The 20,484-nt window shown below is 47.2% G+C and overlaps 1 long non-coding RNA gene across 1 annotated transcript in view; it reads left to right on the top strand.

The window, feature by feature from the left end:
- The first annotated feature begins 317 nt into the window (after positions 1-317).
- The window catches only part of LOC138672102 (uncharacterized), a 228,836-nt gene continuing 208,669 nt past the window's right edge, over positions 318-20,484 (top strand). Inside the window, exon 1 of the long non-coding RNA XR_011319579.1 lies at positions 318-439. This is a non-coding gene — a long non-coding RNA (uncharacterized lncRNA). The remainder of the gene's footprint in view (positions 440-20,484) is intronic.

Below are 20,484 nucleotides of genomic sequence, written 5' to 3'. Positions count from 1 at the left end.
AGAGCAGCCTGTGCAGGATGCTGACGAGTGATAGACAGTAGTAGGTATCATTCATTTTTTTATATAACTTTTTTTTTCATTTATTTTTTACGTTAATTACACTGGAGTTTTGGTTGCTGACTGCGCAGACTGCAGCGTGTGACTGGTGTGGTAGTGCAGTTGAAAAAACTCACCCAGTAAGCAGCAGTGAATGGGAACAGTTGTCTTCTGGGTGGCAGCACAGCTCCTGCATTTTTGTGTCCCTGACAGGGGCTGCTGACTGCTGTGCAGCGTCAGGACAACGTCAGTGGTCAGGTGACCGTGTCACATAGGAAGGTCCTGCCGCTGAACAGCAGCTGCAAGCCCAGGACACAGTATAAATTATAACCTGAAGCCTGCTGCAGATTGAGGATGGACGGCCACAGCGGAAGAACACGAGAACATGCAGAGCGCAGGTCAGGTCAGTATAACACGCCTGACTGCTTCTGCCTCAGGCTGAGCCGACATAGATAACACAAGGCAGTCAGCGCCGCTAGGAAACACTCACAATTGCAGAACAGATAAGAGACAGATGCACTTATGTCTGCCTCTTCTGCAAAGCAAACGAATGCCTTGTGCTATTTTAATTGTAAGCAAGCTCCATTGTGGTCATGGAACCAGCAGGGGGCCCTTGGAGGGGCGGGGGGCCCAGGCAGCTGCCTGGTCTGCCTGTGCATAACGCCGGCCCTGCTCTGGGCACTGGGTGACGCTTGTGGCTGTAGAGGCAGGCATTGCTCCACAATAGGGTTGAGCGACCTTGACCTTTTTAGAGTCGAGTCGTGTTTCGCGAAACCCGACTATCTTAGAAGTCGAGTCGAGTGGAATCGGTCGATTATCGCGAAAAGTCGGGTATCGCCCGAAACACGAAACCCAATGCAAGTCAATGGGGGAGCATAGTCGGCAGTGAGTGGAGGCCAGAAAAACACCTACACTGCCCATTTTAATGGCAAAAACATCCATTCTTGTTACTGAAGCTTGTCAATCGTAATTTAGCTTATAATAATTGGAAGGCATTTGAAATTGGGGGTCATTTGGCTAAAGTTGTGGGGGGTAGGGCTGGTTCAAGCAATTAGTGGGCCCAGGAAATCTGGAACACGTCACAGCAGTGGAGCAGGGAGAGGTAAGTATTTAAACTTTGCAAGTGCTGTGATCCTGAGCAAGCAGGGGGGCCCCACTAGTTGGCATTGGCACTGGCACAGGGCCCCTCAAAGTACAGCGGTGTGTTTGCACGGCGGGGGCGCCTCCCACCGGCAGCAACACTTTTGCGTACTATGAGAGGCCCTGTGCCAGTGACGTCGCCAACTAGTATTCCTCCCCCCACCTGATAAAGGAACCTGCACTTTCATCTGCACCTTCCTCTTTGTCCCCGTGTAAGGTGGTATGGTATGCGGGAAGAGGAACCTGACTTTCAGCAGGGTCACAATCTTGCTGTGTAGCGTGCACGGGGAATTTTGCGTTATGGGTCAATGTACCAGCAGACTCATCTATCACTGGCTGGGCAATGGGCAGGATGAGGAGGAAACACAGATATAGGACCAAAGAATAAAGTTGGATAAATGCAGTTCAAAATTGGTAGCACAGGACTAACCAGGGGGCATTGCAGTGGAGGACAACTGGAATGAGAGGCTGACACAGAGAGTAGGCCCAAATCAGTAAGTAGTCGAAATGCAGTTCAAAATTGGCAGCCGTAGTAAACAGGCGGCACAGCTTTGTTCAGTGGAGGAGAACAGCAAGGAGTGGCAGACACCGATAGTAGGCTCCAACCCAACTAGTAGGCCAAATGCAGTTGTTCCATTTAACCACTATTTAACAAGAGCCTGAAGATAGAAGCTCAGGAAAGGCAACCTGGAGAACACCTTGGAGTGGAACACACCGTCTCTACACCCATACCCAATTTGTAGGCCTAATGCAGTGTAGTTTCCAACAACTACTAAACGAGAGCATTAACATCGAAGCAATGGCGAGGAAACCTGGGGAACACATTGGAGTGGAACACACCATCTCTCTACACCCCATACCCATTTTGTAGGCCTAATGCAGTGTAGTTTCCAACAACTACTAAACGAGAGCCTGAAGATAGAATCTCAGGAAAGGCAACCTGGAGAACACCTTGGAGTGGAACACACCGTCTCTACACCCCATACCCAATTTGTAGGCCTAATGCAGTGTAGTTTCCAACAACTACTAAACGAGAGCATTAAGATCGAAGCAATGGCGAGGAAACCTGGGGAACACCTTGGAGTGGAACACACCATCTCTTTACACCCCATACCCAATTTGTAGGCCTAATGCAGTGTAGTTTTCTACAACTACTAAACGAGAGTCGGAAGACTGAAGCAATGTGGATGAAACCTGGGGAACACCTTGGAGTGTAACACACCATCTCTCTACACCCCATACCCAATTTATAGGTCTATTGCAGTGTAGTTTCCAACAACTACTAAACGAGAGCCAGAAGATCGAAGCAATGAAGAGGAAACCTAGGGAACACCTTGGAGTGCAACACACCATCTCTCTACACCCCATACCCAATTTGTAGGCCTAATGCAGTGTAGTTTCCAACAACTACTAAACGAGAGCATTAAGATCGAAGCAATGGCGAGGAAACCTGGGGAACACCTTGGAGTGGAACACACCGTCTATACACCCCATACCCATTTTGTAGGCCTAATGCAGTGTAGTTTCCAACAACTACTAAACGAGAGCATTAAGATCGAAGCAATGGCGAAGAAACCTGGGGAACACCTTGGAGTGGAACACACCATCTCTCTACACCCCATACCCATTTTGTAGGCCTAATGCAGCGTAGTTTCCAACAACTACTAAACGAGAGCCTGAAGGTAGAAGCTCAGGAAAGGCAACCTGGAGAACCACTTGGAGTGGAACAAACCGTCTCTACACCCCATACCCAATTTGTAGGCGTAATGCAGTGTAGTTTCCAACAACTACTAAACGAGAGCATTAAGATCGAAGCAATGGCGAGGAAACCTGGGGAACACCTTGGAGTGGAACACACCATCTCTCTACACCCCATACCCATTTTGTAGGCCTAATGCAGCGTAGTTTCCAACAACTACTAAACGAGAGCATTAAGATCGAAGCAATGGCGAGGAAACCTGGGGAACACCTTGGAGTGGAACACACCATCTCTCTACACCCCATACCCAATTTGTAGGCCTAATGCAGTGTAGTTTTCTACAACTACTAAACGAGAGTCGGAAGACCGAAGCAATGTGGACGAAACCTGGGGAACACCTTGGAGTGGAACACACCATCTCTCTACACCCCATACCCAATTTATAGGCCTAATGCAGTGTAGTTTCCAACAACTACTAAACGAGAGCCAGAAGATCGAAGCAATGGAGAGGAAACCTAGGGAACACCTTGGAGTGCAACACACCATCTCTCTACACCCCATACCCAATTTGTAGGCCTAATGCAGTGTAGTTTCCATCAACTACTAAACGAGAGCATTACGATCGAAGCAATGGCGAGGAAACCTGGGGAACATCTTGGAGTGGAACACACCGTCTCTACACCCCATACCCAATTTGTAGGCCTAATGCAGTGTAGTTTCCAACAACTACTAAACGAGAGCATTAACATCGAAGCAATGGCGAGGAAACCTGGGGAACACCTTGGAGTGGAACACACCGTCTCTACACCCCATACCCAATTTGTAGGCCTAATGCAGTGTAGTTTCCAACAACTACTAAACGAGAGCATTAAGATCGAAGCAATGGCGAGGAAACCTGGGGAACACCTTGTTGTGGAACACACCATCTCTCTACACCCCATACCCAATTTGTAGGCGTAATGCAGTGTAGTTTTCTACAACTAATAAACGAGAGTCGGATGACCGAAGCAATGTGGACGAAACCTGGGGAAGACCTTGGAGTGTAACACACCATCTCTCTACACTCCATACCCAATTTATAGGCCTAATGCAGTGTAGTTTCCAACAACTACTAAACGAGAGCCAGAAGATCAAAGCAATGGAGAGGAAACCTGGGGAACACCTTGGAGTGCAACACACCATCTCTCTACACCCCATACCCAATTTGTAGCCCTAATGCAGCGTAGTTTCCAACAACTACTAAACGAGAGCATTAAGATCGAAGCAATGGTGAGGAAACCTGGGGAACACCTTGGAATGGAACACACCATCTCTCTACACCCCATACCCATTTTGTAGGCCTAATGCAGTATAGTTTCCAACAACTACTAAACGAGAGCATTAAGATCGAAGCAATGGCGAGGAAACCTGGTGAACACCTTGGAGTGGAACACACCGTCTCTACACCCCATACCCATTTTGCAGGCCTAATGCAGTGTAGTTTCCAACAACTACTAAACGAGAGCATTAAGATCAAAGCAATGGCGAAGAAACCTGGGGAACACCTTGGAGTGGAACACACCATCTCTCTACACCCCATACCCAATTTATAGGCCTAATGCAGTGTAGTTTCCAACAACTACTAAACGAGAGCCAGAAGATCGAAGCAATGGAGAGGAAACCTAGGGAACACCTTGGAGTGCAACACACCATCTCTCTACACCCCATACCCAATTTGTAGGCCTAATGCAGTGTAGTTTCCATCAACTACTAAACGAGAGCATTACGATCGAAGCAATGGCGAGGAAACCTGGGGAACATCTTGGAGTGGAACACACCGTCTCTACACCCCATACCCAATTTGTAGGCCTAATGCAGTGTAGTTTCCAACAACTACTAAACGAGAGCATTAACATCGAAGCAATGGCGAGGAAACCTGGGGAACACCTTGGAGTGGAACACACCGTCTCTACACCCCATACCCAATTTGTAGGCCTAATGCAGTGTAGTTTCCAACAACTACTAAACGAGAGCATTAAGATCGAAGCAATGGCGAGGAAACCTGGGGAACACCTTGTTGTGGAACACACCATCTCTCTACACCCCATACCCAATTTGTAGGCCTAATGCAGTGTAGTTTTCTACAACTAATAAACGAGAGTCGGATGACCGAAGCAATGTGGACGAAACCTGGGGAAGACCTTGGAGTGTAACACACCATCTCTCTACACTCCATACCCAATTTATAGGCCTAATGCAGTGTAGTTTCCAACAACTACTAAACGAGAGCCAGAAGATCAAAGCAATGGAGAGGAAACCTGGGGAACACCTTGGAGTGCAACACACCATCTCTCTACACCCCATACCCAATTTGTAGCCCTAATGCAGCGTAGTTTCCAACAACTACTAAACGAGAGCATTAAGATCGAAGCAATGGTGAGGAAACCTGGGGAACACCTTGGAATGGAACACACCATCTCTCTACACCCCATACCCATTTTGTAGGCCTAATGCAGTATAGTTTCCAACAACTACTAAACGAGAGCATTAAGATCGAAGCAATGGCGAGGAAACCTGGTGAACACCTTGGAGTGGAACACACCGTCTCTACACCCCATACCCATTTTGCAGGCCTAATGCAGTGTAGTTTCCAACAACTACTAAACGAGAGCATTAAGATCAAAGCAATGGCGAAGAAACCTGGGGAACACCTTGGAGTGGAACACACCATCTCTCTACACCCCATACCCATTTTGTAGGCCTAATGCAGCGTAGTTTCCAACAACTACTAAACGAGAGCCTGAAGATAGCAGCTCAGGAAAGGCAACCTGGAGAACCCCTTGGAGTGGAACACACCGTCTCTACACCCCATACCCAATTTGTAGGCCTAATGCAGTGTAGTTTCCAACAACTACTAAACGAGAGCATTAAGATCGAAGCAATGGCGAGGAAACCTGGGGAACACCTTGGAGTAGAACACACCATCTCTCTACACCCCATACCCATTTTGTAGGCCTAATGCAGTGTAGTTTCCAACAACTACTAAACGAGAGCCTGAAGATAGAAGCTCAGGAAAGGCAACCTGGAGAACACCTTGGAGTGGAACACACCGTCTCTACACCCCATACCCAATTTGTAGGCCTAATGCAGTGTAGTTTCCAACAACTACTAAACGAGAGCATTACTATCAAAGCAATGGCGAGGAAACCTGGGGAACATCTTGGAGTGGAACACACCGTCTCTACACCCCATACCCAATTTGTAGGTCTAATGCAGTGTAGTTTCCAACAACTACTAAACGAGAGCATTAACATCGAAGCAATGGCGAGGAAACCTGGGGAACACCTTGGAGTGGAACACACCATCTCTCTACACCCCATACCCATTTTGTAGGCCTAATGCAGTGTAGTTTCCAACAACTACTAAACGAGAGCATTAAGATCGAATCAATGGCGAGGAAACCTGGGGAACACCTTGGAGTGGAACACACCGTCTCTACACCCCATACCCAATTTGTAGGCCTAATGCAGTGTAGTTTCCAACAACTACTAAACGAGAGCATTAAGATCGAAGCAATGTCGAGGAAACCTGGGGAACACCTTGGAGTGGAACACACCATCTCTCTACACCCCATACCCAATTTGTAGGCCTAATGCAGTGTAGTTTTCTACAACTACTAAACGAGAGTCGGAAGACCGAAGCAATGTGGACGAAACCTTGGGAACACCTTGGAGTGTAACACACCATCTCTCTACACTCCATACCCAATTTGTAGGCCTAATGCAGTGTAGTTTCCAACAACTACTAAACGAGAGCCAGAAGATCGAAGCAATGGAGAGGAAACCTGGGGAACACCTTGGAGTGCAACACACCATCTCTCTACACCCCATACCCAATTTGTAGGCCTAATGCAGCGTAGTTTCCAACAACTACTAAACGAGAGCATTAAGATCGAAACAATGGCGAGGAAACCTGGGGAACACCTTGGAGTGGAACACACCATCTCTCTACACCCCATACCCATTTTGTAGGCCTAATGCAGTGTAGTTTCTAACAACTACTAAACGAGAGCCTGAAGATAGAAGCTCAGGAAAGGCAACCTGGAGAACACCTTGGAGTGGAACACACCGTCTCTACACCCCATACCCAATTTGTAGGCCTAATGCAGTGTAGTTTCCAACAACTACTAAACGAGAGCATTACTATCGAAGCAATGGCGAGGAAACCTGGGGAACATCTTGGAGTGGAACACACCGTCTCTACACCCCATACCCAATTTGTAGGCCTAATGCAGTGTAGTTTCCAACAACTACTAAACGAGAGCATTAACAACGAAGCAATGGCGAGGAAACCTGGGGAACACCTTGGAGTGGAACACACCATCTCTCTACACCCCATACCCATTTTGTAGGCCTAGTGCAGTGTAGTTTCCAACAACTACTAAACGAGAGCATTAAGATCGAATCAATGGCGAGGAAACCTGGGGAACACCTTGGAGTGGAACACACCGTCTCTACACCCCATACCCAATTTGTAGGCCTAATGCAGTGTAGTTTCCAACAACTACTAAACGAGAACATTAAGATCGAAGCAATGTCGAGGAAACCTGGGGAACACCTTGGAGTGGAACACACCATCTCTCTACACCCCATACCCAATTTGTAGGCCTAATGCAGTGTAGTTTTCTACAACTACTAAACGAGAGTCGGAAGACCGAAGCAATGTGGACGAAACCTGGGGAACACCTTGGAGTGTAACACACCATCTCTCTACACTCCATACCCAATTTGTAGGCCTAATGCAGTGTAGTTTCCAACAACTACTAAACGAGAGCCAGAAGATCGAAGCAATGGAGAGGAAACCTGGGGAACACCTTGGAGTGCAACACACCATCTCTCTACACCCCATACCCAATTTGTAGGCCTAATGCAGCGTAGTTTCCAACAACTACTAAACGAGAGCATTAAGATCGAAACAATGGCGAGGAAACCTGGGGAACACCTTGGAGTGGAACACAACATCTCTCTACACCCCATACCCATTTTGTAGGCCTAATGCAGTGTAGTTTCCAACAACTACTAAACGAGAGCATTAAGATCGAAGCAATGGCGAGGAAACCTGGGGAACACCTTGGAGTGGAACACACCGTCTCTACACCCCATACCCATTTTGTAGGCCTAATGCAGTGTAGTTTCCAACAACTACTAAACGAGAGCATTAAGATCGAAGCAATGGCGAGGAAACCTGGGGAACACCTTGGAGTGGAACACACCATCTCTCTACACCCCATACCCATTTTGTAGGCCTAATGCAGTGTAGTTTCCAACAACTACTAAACGAGAGCCTGAAGATAGAAGCTCAGGAAAGGCAACCTGGAGAACACCTTGGAGTGGAACACACCGTCTCTACACCCCATACCCAATTTGTAGGCCTAATGCAGTGTAGTTTCCAACAACTACTAAACGAGAGCATTACGATCGAAGCAATGGCGAGGAAACCTGGGGAACATCTTGGAGTGGAACACACCATCTCTACACCCCATACCCAATTTGTAGGCCTAATGCAGTGTAGTTTCCAACAACTACTAAACGAGAGCATTAAGATCGAAGCAATGGCGAGGAAACCTGGGGAACACCTTGGAGTGGAACACACCATCTCTCTACACCCCATACCCATTTTGTAGGCCTAATGCAGTGTAGTTTCCAACAACTACTAAACGAGAGCATTAAGATCGAAGCAATGGCGAGGAAACCTGGGGAACACCTTGGAGTGGAACACACCGTCTCTACACCCCATACCCAATTTGTAGGCCTAATGCAGTGTAGTTTCCAACAACTACTAAACGAGAGCATTAAGATCGAAGCAATGGAGAGGCAACCTGGGGAACACCTTGGAGTGTAACACACCATCTCTCTACACCCCATACCCAATTTGTAGGCCTAATGCAGTGTAGGTTTCTACAACTACTAAACGAGAGTCAGAAGACCGAAGCAATGTGGATGAAACCTGGGGAACACCTTGGAGTGTAACACACCATCTCTCTACACCCCATACCCAATTTGTAGGCCTAATGCAGTGTAGTTTCCAACAACTACTAAACGAGAGCCAGAAGTTCGAAGCAATGGAGAGGAAACCTGGGGAACACCTTGGAGTGCAACACACCATCTCTCTACACCCCATACCCAATTTGTAGGCCTAATGCAGCGTAGATTCCAAGAACTACTAAACGAGAGCATTAAGTTCGAAGCAATGGCGAGGAAACCTGGGGAACACCTTGGAGTGGAACACACCATCTCTCTACACCCCATACCCATTTTGTAGGCCTAATGCAGTGTAGTTTCCAACAACTACTAAACGAGAGCATTAAGATCGAAGCAATGGCGAGGAAACCTGGGGAACACCTTGGAGTGGAACACACTCTCTCTCTACATCCCATACCCATTTTGTAGGCCTAATGCAGTGTAGTTTCCAACAACTACTAAACGAGAGCCTGAAGATAGAAGCTCAGGAAAGGCAACCTGGAGAACACCTTGGAGTGGAACACACCGTCTCTACACCCCATACCCAATTTGTAGGCCTAATGCAGTGTAGTTTCCAACAACTACTAAACGAGAGCATTAAGATCGAAGCAATGGCGAGGAAACCTGGGGAACACCTTGGAGTGGAACACACCATCTCTACACCCCATACCCAATTTGTAGGCCTAATGCAGTGCAGTTTCCAACAACTACTAAACGAGAGCATTAAGATCGAAGCAATGGAGAGGCAACCTGGGGAACACCTTGGAGTGGAACACACCGTCTCTACACCCCATACCCAATTTGTAGGCCTAATGCAGTGTAGTTTCCAACAACTACTAAACGAGAGCATTAAGATCGAAGCAATGGAGAGGCAACCTGGGGAACACCTTGGAATGTAACACACCATCTCTCTACACCCCATACCCATTTTGTAGGCCTAATGCAGAGTATTTTCCAACAACTCCTAAACGAGAGCATTAAGATCGAAGCAATGGCGAGGAAACCTGGGGAACACCTTGGAGTGGAACACACCATCTCTCTACACCCCATACCCAATTTGTAGGCCTAATGCAGTGTAGTTTTCTACAACTACTAAACGAGAGTCGGAAGACCGAAGCAATGTGGACGAAATCTGGGGAACACCTTGGAGTGTAACACACCATCTCTCTACACCCCATACCCAATTTGTAGGCCTAATGCAGTGTAGTTTCCAACAACTACTAAACGAGAGCATTAAGATCGAAGCAATGGCGAGGAAACCTGGGGAACACCTTGGAGTGGAACACACCATCTCTCTACACCCCATACCCATTTTGTAGGCCTAATGCAGTGTAGTTTCCAACAACTACTAAACGAGAGCATTAAGATCGAAGCAATGGCGAGGAAACCTGGGGAACACCTTGGAGTGGAACACACCATCTCTCTACACCCCATACCCATTTTGTAGGCCTAATGCAGTGTAGTTTCCAACAACTACTAAACGAGAGCATTAAGACAGAAGCAATGGCGAGGAAACCTGGGGAACACCTTGGAGTGGAACACACCGTCTCTACACCCCATACCCATTTTGTAGGCCTAATGCAGTGTAGTTTCCAACAACTACTAAACGAGAGCATTAAGATCGAAGCAATGGCGAAGAAACCTGGGCAACAACTTGGAGTGGAACACACCATCTCTCTACACCCCATACCCATTTTGTAGGCCTAATGCAGCGTAGTTTCCAACAACTACTAAACGAGAGCCTGAAGATAGAAGCTCAGGAAAGGCAACCTGGAGAACACCTTGGAGTGGAACACACCGTCTCTACACCCCATACCCAATTTGTAGGCCTAATGCAGTGTAGTTTCCAACAACTACTAAACGAGAGCATTACGATCGAAGCAATGGCGAGGAAACCTGGGGAACATCTTGGAGTGGAACACACCGTCTCTACACCCCATACCCAATTTGTAGGCCTAATGCAGTGTAGTTTCCAACAACTACTAAACGAGAGCATTAACATCGAAGCAATGGCGAGGAAACCTGGGGAACACCTTGGAGTGGAACACACCATCTCTCTACACCCCATACCCATTTTGTAGGCCTAATGCAGTGTAGTTTCCAACAACTACTAAACGAGAGCATTAAGATCGAAGCAATGGCGAGGAAACCTGGGGAACACCTTGGAGTGGAACACACCATCTCTCTACACCCCATACCCATTTTGTAGGCCTAATGCAGTGTAGTTTCCAACAACTACTAAACGAGAGCATTAAGATCGAAGCAATGGCGAGGAAACCTGGGGAACACCTTGGAGTGGAACACACCGTCTCTACACCCCATACCCATTTTGTAGGCCTAATGCAGTGTAGTTTCCAACAACTACTAAACGAGAGCATTAAGATCGAAGCAATGGCGAAGAAACCTGGGCAACAACTTGGAGTGGAACACACCATCTCTCTACACCCCATACCCATTTTGTAGGCCTAATGCAGCGTAGTTTCCAACAACTACTAAACGAGAGCCTGAAGATAGAAGCTCAGGAAAGGCAACCTGGAGAACACCTTGGAGTGGAACACACCGTCTCTACACCCCATACCCAATTTGTAGGCCTAATGCAGTGTAGTTTCCAACAACTACTAAACGAGAGCATTACGATCGAAGCAATGGCGAGGAAACCTGGGGAACATCTTGGAGTGGAACACACCGTCTCTACACCCCATACCCAATTTGTAGGCCTAATGCAGTGTAGTTTCCAACAACTACTAAACGAGAGCATTAACATCGAAGCAATGGCGAGGAAACCTGGGGAACACCTTGGAGTGGAACACACCATCTCTCTACACCCCATACCCATTTTGTAGGCCTAATGCAGTGTAGTTTCCAACAACTACTAAACGAGAGCATTAAGATCGAAGCAATGGCGAGGAAACCTGGGGAACACCTTGGAGTGGAACACACCGTCTCTACACCCCATACCCAATTTGTAGGCCTAATGCAGTGTAGTTTCCAACAACTACTAAACGAGAGCATTAAGATCGAAGCAATGGAGAGGCAACCTGGGGAACACCTTGGAGTGTAACACACCATCTCTCTACACCCCATACCCAATTTGTAGGCCTAATGCAGTGTAGGTTTCTACAACTACTAAACGAGAGTCGGAAGACCGAAGCAATGTGGACGAAACCTGGGGAACACCTTGGAGTGTAACACACCATCTCTCTACACCCCATACCCAATTTGTAGGCCTAATGCAGTGTAGTTTCCAACAACTACTAAACGAGAGCCAGAAGTTCGAAGCAATGGAGAGGAAACCTGGGGAACATCTTGGAGTGCAACACATCATCTCTCTACACCCCATACCCAATTTGTAGGCCTAATGCAGCGTAGTTTCCAACAACTACTAAACGAGAGCATTAAGATCGAAGCAATGGCGAGGAAACCTGGGGAACACCTTGGAGTGGAACACACCATCTCTCTACACCCCATACCCATTTTGTAGGCCTAATGCAGTGTAGTTTCCAACAACTACTAAACGAGAGCCTGAAGATAGAAGCTCAGGAAAGGCAACCTGGAGAACACCTTGGAGTGGAACACACCGTCTCTACACCCCATACCCAATTTGTAGGCCTAATGCAGTGTAGTTTCCAACAACTACTAAACGAGAGCATTAAGATCGAAGCAATGGCGAGGAAACCTGGGGAACACCTTGGAGTGGAACACACCGTCTCTACACCCCATACCCAATTTGTAGGCCTAATGCAGTGTAGTTTCCAACAACTACTAAACGAGAGCATTACGATCGAAGCAATGGCGAGGAAACCTGGGGAACATCTTGGAGTGGAACACACCGTCTCTACACCCCATACCCAATTTGTAGGCCTAATGCAGTGTAGTTTCCAACAACTACTAAACGAGAGCATTAACATCGAAGCAATGGCGAGGAAACCTGGGGAACACCTTGGAGTGGAACACACCATCTCTCTACACCCCATACCCATTTTGTAGGCCTAATGCAGTGTAGTTTCCAACAACTACTAAACGAGAGCATTAAGATCGAAGCAATGGCGAGGAAACCTGGGGAACACCTTGGAGTGGAACACACCGTCTCTACACCCCATACCCAATTTGTAGGCCTAATGCAGTGTAGTTTCCAACAAATACTAAACGAGAGCATTAAGATCGAAGCAATGGAGAGGCAACCTGGGGAACACCTTGGAGTGTAACACACCATCTCTCTACACCCCATACCCAATTTGTAGGCCTAATGCATTGTAGGTTTCTACAACTACTAAACGAGAGTCGGAAGACCGAAGCAATGTGGACGAAACCTGGGGAACACCTTGGAGTGTAACACACCATCTCTCTACACCCCATACCCAATTTGTAGGCCTAATGCAGTGTAGTTTCCAACAACTACTAAACGAGAGCCAGAAGTTCGAAGCAATGGAGAGGAAACCTGGGGAACACCTTGGAGTGCAACACACCATCTCTATACACCCCATACCCAATTTGTAGGCCTAATGCAGCGTAGTTTCCAACAACTACTAAACGAGAGCATTAAGATCGAAGCAATGGCGAGGAAACCTGCGGAACACCTTGGAGTGGAACACACCATCTCTCTACACCCCATACCCATTTTGTAGGCCTAATGCAGTGTAGTTTCCAACAACTACTAAACGAGAGCATTAAGATCGAAGCAATGGCGAAGAAACCTGGGTAACAACTTGGAGTGGAACACACCATCTCTCTACACCCCATACCCATTTTGTAGGCCTAATGCAGCGTAGTTTCCAACAACTACTAAACGAGAGCCTGAAGATAGAAGCTCAGTAAAGGCAACCTGGAGAACACCTTGGAGTGGAACACACCGTCTCTACACCCCATACCCAATTTGTAGGCCTAATGCAGTGTAGTTTCCAACAACTACTAAACGAGAGCATTACGATCGAAGCAATGGCGAGGAAACCTGGGGAACATCTTGGAGTGGAACACACCGTCTCTACACCCCATACCCAATTTGTAGGCCTAATGCAGTGTAGTTTCCAACAACTACTAAACGAGAGCATTAACATCGAAGCAATGGCGAGGAAACCTGGGGAACACCTTGGAGTGGAACACACCATCTCTCTACACCCCATACCCATTTTGTAGGCCTAATGCAGTGTAGTTTCCAACAACTACTAAACGAGAGCATTAAGATCGAAGCAATGGCGAGGAAACCTGGGGAACACCTTGGAGTGGAACACACCGTCTCTACACCCCATACCCAATTTGTAGGCCTAATGCAGTGTAGTTTCCAACAACTACTAAACGAGAGCATTAAGATCGAAGCAATGGAGAGGCAACCTGGGGAACACCTTGGAGTGTAACACACCATCTCTCTACACCCCATACCCAATTTGTAGGCCTAATGCAGTGTAGGTTTCTACAACTACTAAACGAGAGTCGGAAGACCGAAGCAATGTGGACGAAACCTGGGGAACACCTTGGAGTGTAACACACCATCTCTCTACACCCCATACCCAATTTGTAGGCCTAATGCAGTGTAGTTTCCAACAACTACTAAACGAGAGCCAGAAGTTCGAAGCAATGGAGAGGAAACCTGGGGAACATCTTGGAGTGCAACACACCATCTCTCTACACCCCATACCCAATTTGTAGGCCTAATGCAGCGTAGTTTCCAACAACTACTAAACGAGAGCATTAAGATCGAAGCAATGGCGAGGAAACCTGGGGAACACCTTGGAGTGGAACACACCATCTCTCTACACCCCATACACATTTTGTAGGCCTAATGCAGTGTAGTTTCCAACAACTACTAAACGAGAGCATTAAGATCGAAGCAATGGCGAGGAAACCTGGGGAACACCTTGGAGTGAAACACACCATCTCTCTACACCCCATACCCATTTTGTAGGCCTAATGCAGTGTAGTTTCCAACAACTACTAAACGAGAGCCTGAAGATAGAAGCTCAGGAAAGGCAACCTGGAGAACACCTTGGAGTGGAACACACCGTCTCTACACCCCATACCCAATTTGTAGGCCTAATGCAGTGTAGTTTCCAACAACTACTAAACGAGAGCATTAAGATCGAAGCAATGGCGAGGAAACCTGGGGAACACCTTGGAGTGGAACACACCGTCTCTACACCCCATACCCAATTTGTAGGCCTAATGCAGTGTAGTTTCCAACAACTACTAAACGAGAGCCTGAAGATAGAAGCTCAGGAAAGGCAACCTGGAGAACACCTTGGAGTGGAACACACCGTCTCTACACCCCATACCCAATTTGTAGGCCTAATGCAGTGTAGTTTCCAACAACTACTAAACGAGAGCATTAAGATCGAAGCAATGGCGAGGAAACCTGGGGAACACCTTGGAGTGGAACACACCGTCTCTACACCCCATACCCAATTTATAGGCCTAATGCAGTGTAGTTTCCAACAACTACTAAACGAGAGCATTAAGATCGAAGTAATGGAGAGGCAACCTGGGGAACACCTTGGAGTGGAACACACCATCTCTCTACACCCCATACCCATTTTGTAGGCCTAATGCAGTGTATTTTCCAACAACTCCTAAACGAGAGCATTAAGATCGAAGCAATGGCGAGGAAACCTGGGGAACACCTTGGAGTGGAACACACCATCTCTCTACACCCCATACCCAGTTTGTAGGCCTAATGCAGTGTAGTTTTCCACAACTACTAAACGAGAGCCTGAAGATAGAAGCTCAGGAAAGGCAACCTGGAGAAGACCTTGGAGTGGAACACACCGTCTCTACACCCCATACCCAATTTGTAGGCCTAATGCAGTGTAGTTTCCAACAACTACTAAACGAGAGCATTACGATCGAAGCAATGGCGAGGAAACCTGGGGAACATCTTGGAGTGGAACACACCGTCTCTACACCCCATACCCAATTTGTAGGCCTAATGCAGTGTAGTTTCCAACAACTACTAAACGAGAGCATTAACATTGAAGCAATGGCGAGGAAACCTGGGGAACACCTTGGAGTGGAACACACCATCTCTCTACACCCCATACCCATTTTGTAGGCCTAATGCAGTGTAGTTTCCAACAACTACTAAACGAGAGCATTAAGATCGAAGCAATGGCGAGGAAACCTGGGGAACACCTTGGAGTGGAACACACCGTCTCTACACCCCATACCCAATTTGTAGGCCTAATGCAGTGTAGTTTCCAACAACTACTAAACGAGAGCATTAAGATCGAAGCAATGGAGAGGCAACCTGGGGAACACCTTGGAGTGTAACACACCATCTCTCTACACCCCATACCCAATTTGTAGGACTAATGCAGTGTAGGTTTCTACAACTACTAAACGAGAGTCGGAAGACCGAAGCAATGTGGACGAAACCTGGGGAACACCTTGGAGTGTAACACACCATCTCTCTACACCCCATCCCCAATTTGTAGGCCTAATGCAGTGTAGTTTCCAACAACTACTAAACGAGAGCCAGAAGTTCGAAGCAATGGAGAGGAAACCTGGGGAACATCTTGGAGTGCAATACACCATCTCTACATCCCATACCCAATTTGTAGGCCTAATGCAGCGTAGTTTCCAACAACTACTAAACGAGAGCATTAAGATCGAAGCAATGGCGAGGAAACCTGGGGAACACCTTGGAGTGGAACACACCATCTCTCTACACCCCATACCCATTTTGTAGGCCTAATGCAGTGTAGTTTCCAACAACTACTAAACGAGAGCATTAAGATCGAAGCAATGGCGAGGAAACCTGGGGAACACCTTGGAGTGAAACACACCATCTCTCTGCACCCCATACCCATTTTGTAGGCCTAATGCAGTGTAGTTTCCAACAACTACTAAACGAGAGCCTGAAGATAGAAGCTCAGGAAAGGCAACCTGGAGAACACCTTGGAGTGGAACACACCGTCTCTACACCCCATACCCAATTTGTAGGCCTAATGCAGTGTAGTTTCCAACAACTACTAAACGAGAGCATTAACATCGAAGCAATGGCGAGGATACCTGGGGAACACCTTGGAGTGGAACACACCATCTCTCTACACCCCATACCCATTTTGTAGGCCTAATGCAGTGTAGTTTCCAACAACTACTAAACGAGAGCATTAAGATCGAAGCAATGGCGAGGAAACCTGGGGAACACCTTGGAGTGGAACACACCGTCTCTACACCCCATACCCAATTTGTAGGCCTAATGCAGTGTAGTTTCCAACAACTACTAAACGAGAGCATTAAGATCGAAGCAATGGAGAGGAAACCTGGGGAACATCTTGGAGTGGAACACACCGTCTCTACACCCCATACCCAATTTGTAGGCCTAATGCAGTGTAGTTTCCAACAACTACTAAACGAGAGCATTAACATCGAAGCAATGGCGAGGATACCTGGGGAACACCTTGGAGTGGAACACACCATCTCTCTACACCCCATACCCATTTTGTAGGCCTAATGCAGTGTAGTTTCCAACAACTACTAAACGAGAGCATTAAGATCGAAGCAATGGCGAGGAAACCTGGGGAACACCTTGGAGTGGAACACACCGTCTCTACACCCCATACCCAATTTGTAGGCCTAATGCAGTGTAGTTTCCAACAACTACTAAACGAGAGCATTAAGATCGACGCAATGGAGAGGCAACCTGGGGAACACCTTGGAGTGTAACACACCATCTCTCTACACCCCATACCCAATTTGTAGGCCTAATGCAGTGTAGGTTTCTACAACTACTAAACGAGAGTCGGAAGACCGAAGCAATGTGGACGAAACCTGGGGAACACCTTGGAGTGTAACACACCATCTCTCTACACCCCATACCCAATTTGTAGGCCTAATGCAGTGTAGTTTCCAACAACTACTAAACGAGAGCCAGAAGTTCAAAGCAATGGAGAGGAAACCTGGGGAACACCTTGGAGTGCAACACACCATCTCTCTACACCCCATACCCAATTTGTAGGCCTAATGCAGCGTAGTTTCCAACAACTACTAAACGAGAGCATTAAGATCGAAGCAATGGCGAGGAAACCTGCGGAACACCTTGGAGTGGAACACACCATCTCTCTACACCCCATACCCATTTTGTAGGCCTAATGCAGTGTAGTTTCCAACAACTACTAAATGAGAGCATTAAGATCGAAGCAATGGCGAGGAAACCTGGGGAACACCTTGGAGTGGAACACACCATCTCTTTACACCCCATACCCATTTTGTAGGCCTAATGCAGTGTAGTTTCCAACAACTACTAAACGAGAGCCTGAAGATAGAAGCTCAGGAAAGGCAACCTGGAGAACACCTTGGAGTGGAACACACCATCTCTACACCCCATACCCAATTTGTAGGCCTAATGCAGTGTAGTTTCCAACAACTACTAAACGAGAGCATTAAGATCGAAGCAATGGCGAGGATACCTGGGGAACACCTTGGAGTGGAACACACCATCTCTCTACACCCTATACCCAATTTGTAGGCCTAATGCAGTGTAGTTTCCAACAACTACTAAACGAGAGCATTAAGATCGAAGTAATGGAGAGGCAACCTGGGGAACACCTTGGAGTGGAACACATCATCTCTCTACACCCTATACCCATTTTGTAGGCCTAATGCAGTGTATTTTCCAACAACTCCTAAACGAGAGCATTAAGATCGAAGCAATGGCGAGGAAACCTGGGGAACACCTTGGAGTGGAACACACCCTCTCTCTACACCCCATACCCAGTTTGTAGGCCTAATGCAGTGTAGTTTTCCACAACTACTAAACGAGAGTCGGAAGACCGAAGCAATGTGGACGAAACCTGGGGAACACCTTGGAGTGTAACACACCATCTCTCTACACCCCATACCCAATTTGTAGGCCTAATGCAGTGTAGTTTCCAACAACTACGAAACGAGAGCATTAAGATCGAAGCAATGGCGAGGAAACCTGGGGAACACCTTGGAGTGGAACACACCATCTCTCTACACCCCATACCCATTTTGTAGGCCTAATGCAGTGTAGTTTCCAACAACTACTAAACGAGAGCATTAAGATCGAAGCAATGGCGAGGAAACCTGGGGAACACCTTGGAGTGGAACACACCATCTCTCTACACCCCATACCCATTTTGTAGGCCTAATGCAGTGTAGTTTCCAACAACTACTAAACGAGAGCCTGAAGATAGAAGCTCAGGAAAGGCAACCTGGAGAACACCTTGGAGTGGAACACACCGTCTCTACACCCCATACCCAATTTGTAGGCCTAATGCAGTGTAGTTTCCAACAACTACTAAACGAGAGCATTAAGATCGAAGCAATGGCGAGGAAACCTGGGGAACACCTTGGAGTGGAACACACCGTCTCTACACCCCATACCCAATTTGTAGGCCTAATGCAGTGTAGTTTCCAACAACTACTAAACGAGAGCATTAAGATCGATGCAATGGCGAGGAAACCTGGGGAAAACCTTGGAGTGGAACACACCGTCTCTACACCCCATACCCAGTTTGTAGGCCTAATGCAGTGTAGTTTCCAACAACTACTAAACGAGAGCATTAAGATCGAAGCAATGGCGAGGAAACCTGGGGAACACCTTGGAGTGGAACACCCCATCTCTCTACACCCCATACCCAATTTGTAGGCCTAATGCAGTGTAGTTTTCTACAACTACTAAACGAGAGTCGGAAGACCGAAGCAATGTGGACGAAACCTGGGGAACACCTTGGAGTGTAACACACCATCTTTCTACACCCCATACCCAATTTGTAGGCCTAATGCAGTGTAGTTTTCTACAACTACTAAACGAGAGTCGGAAGACCGAAGCAATGTGGACGAAACCTGGGGCACACCTTGGGGCGACAGACACCGTTAGTAGGCCCTACCAAAGTTGTACCCCCAATGCAGTTTTAAAATTCCTAGAGGCTGAAAACAAGACTATTGATTCTCAGCTTTTTTCAAAGGAACACAGCTGAATTGAGTGGCGCAGACAGACACAGGTAGTAGGCCTTCAACCAAAAATGTGGCTCACTGCAGCTTAAAAAAGGTTACAGGGGTACACAGGCAGCATTGCTCTGGGCAGTGGAGGACAATTTCAATAGTGGACCGCAGACAGACTTTGTACGCCTACTATTAAAAAAAGGATGCTCTATGCAATAAAAGATAGGTTCCAGGGGTACACGGGCAGCAGTGGTCTGGTCAGTGTAGGAGTAGTAGAAAGAACGGGCCGCAGACAGGCTTCGAAGGCCTAACATAAAAAAATATTGGACTGTAGGCACTTTAACATTGGTTCCAGGGGTACACGGGCAGCAGTAGACTGGTCAGTGTAGTAGTAGTAGAAAGAACGGTCCGCAGACAGGCTTCGAAGGCCTAACATAATAAAATGGACTGGCTGTAGGCAATTTAAAATTGGTTCCAGTGGTACACGGGCAGCAGTAGACAGGTTATTGGAGGCCTAGTGGAAGGAGGGACCGCAGACAGGCTTCGAAGGCCTAGCATAATAAAATTGGACAGGCTGTAGGCACTTTATAATTGGTTCCAGGAGTACACGGGCAGCAGTAGACAGGTCAGTGTAGTAGTAGTTGAAAGAACGGGCCGCAGACAGGCTTCGAAGGCCTAACATAATTAAATGGGCTGGCTGTAGGCAATTTA

This window comes from Ranitomeya imitator, chromosome 3, assembly GCF_032444005.1.
Source record: "Ranitomeya imitator isolate aRanImi1 chromosome 3, aRanImi1.pri, whole genome shotgun sequence".
Classification (NCBI taxonomy): Eukaryota; Metazoa; Chordata; class Amphibia; order Anura; family Dendrobatidae; genus Ranitomeya; species Ranitomeya imitator.
Note: the sequence above shows the minus strand (reverse complement) of the source record. Positions and strands in the feature narration are given on the sequence as shown.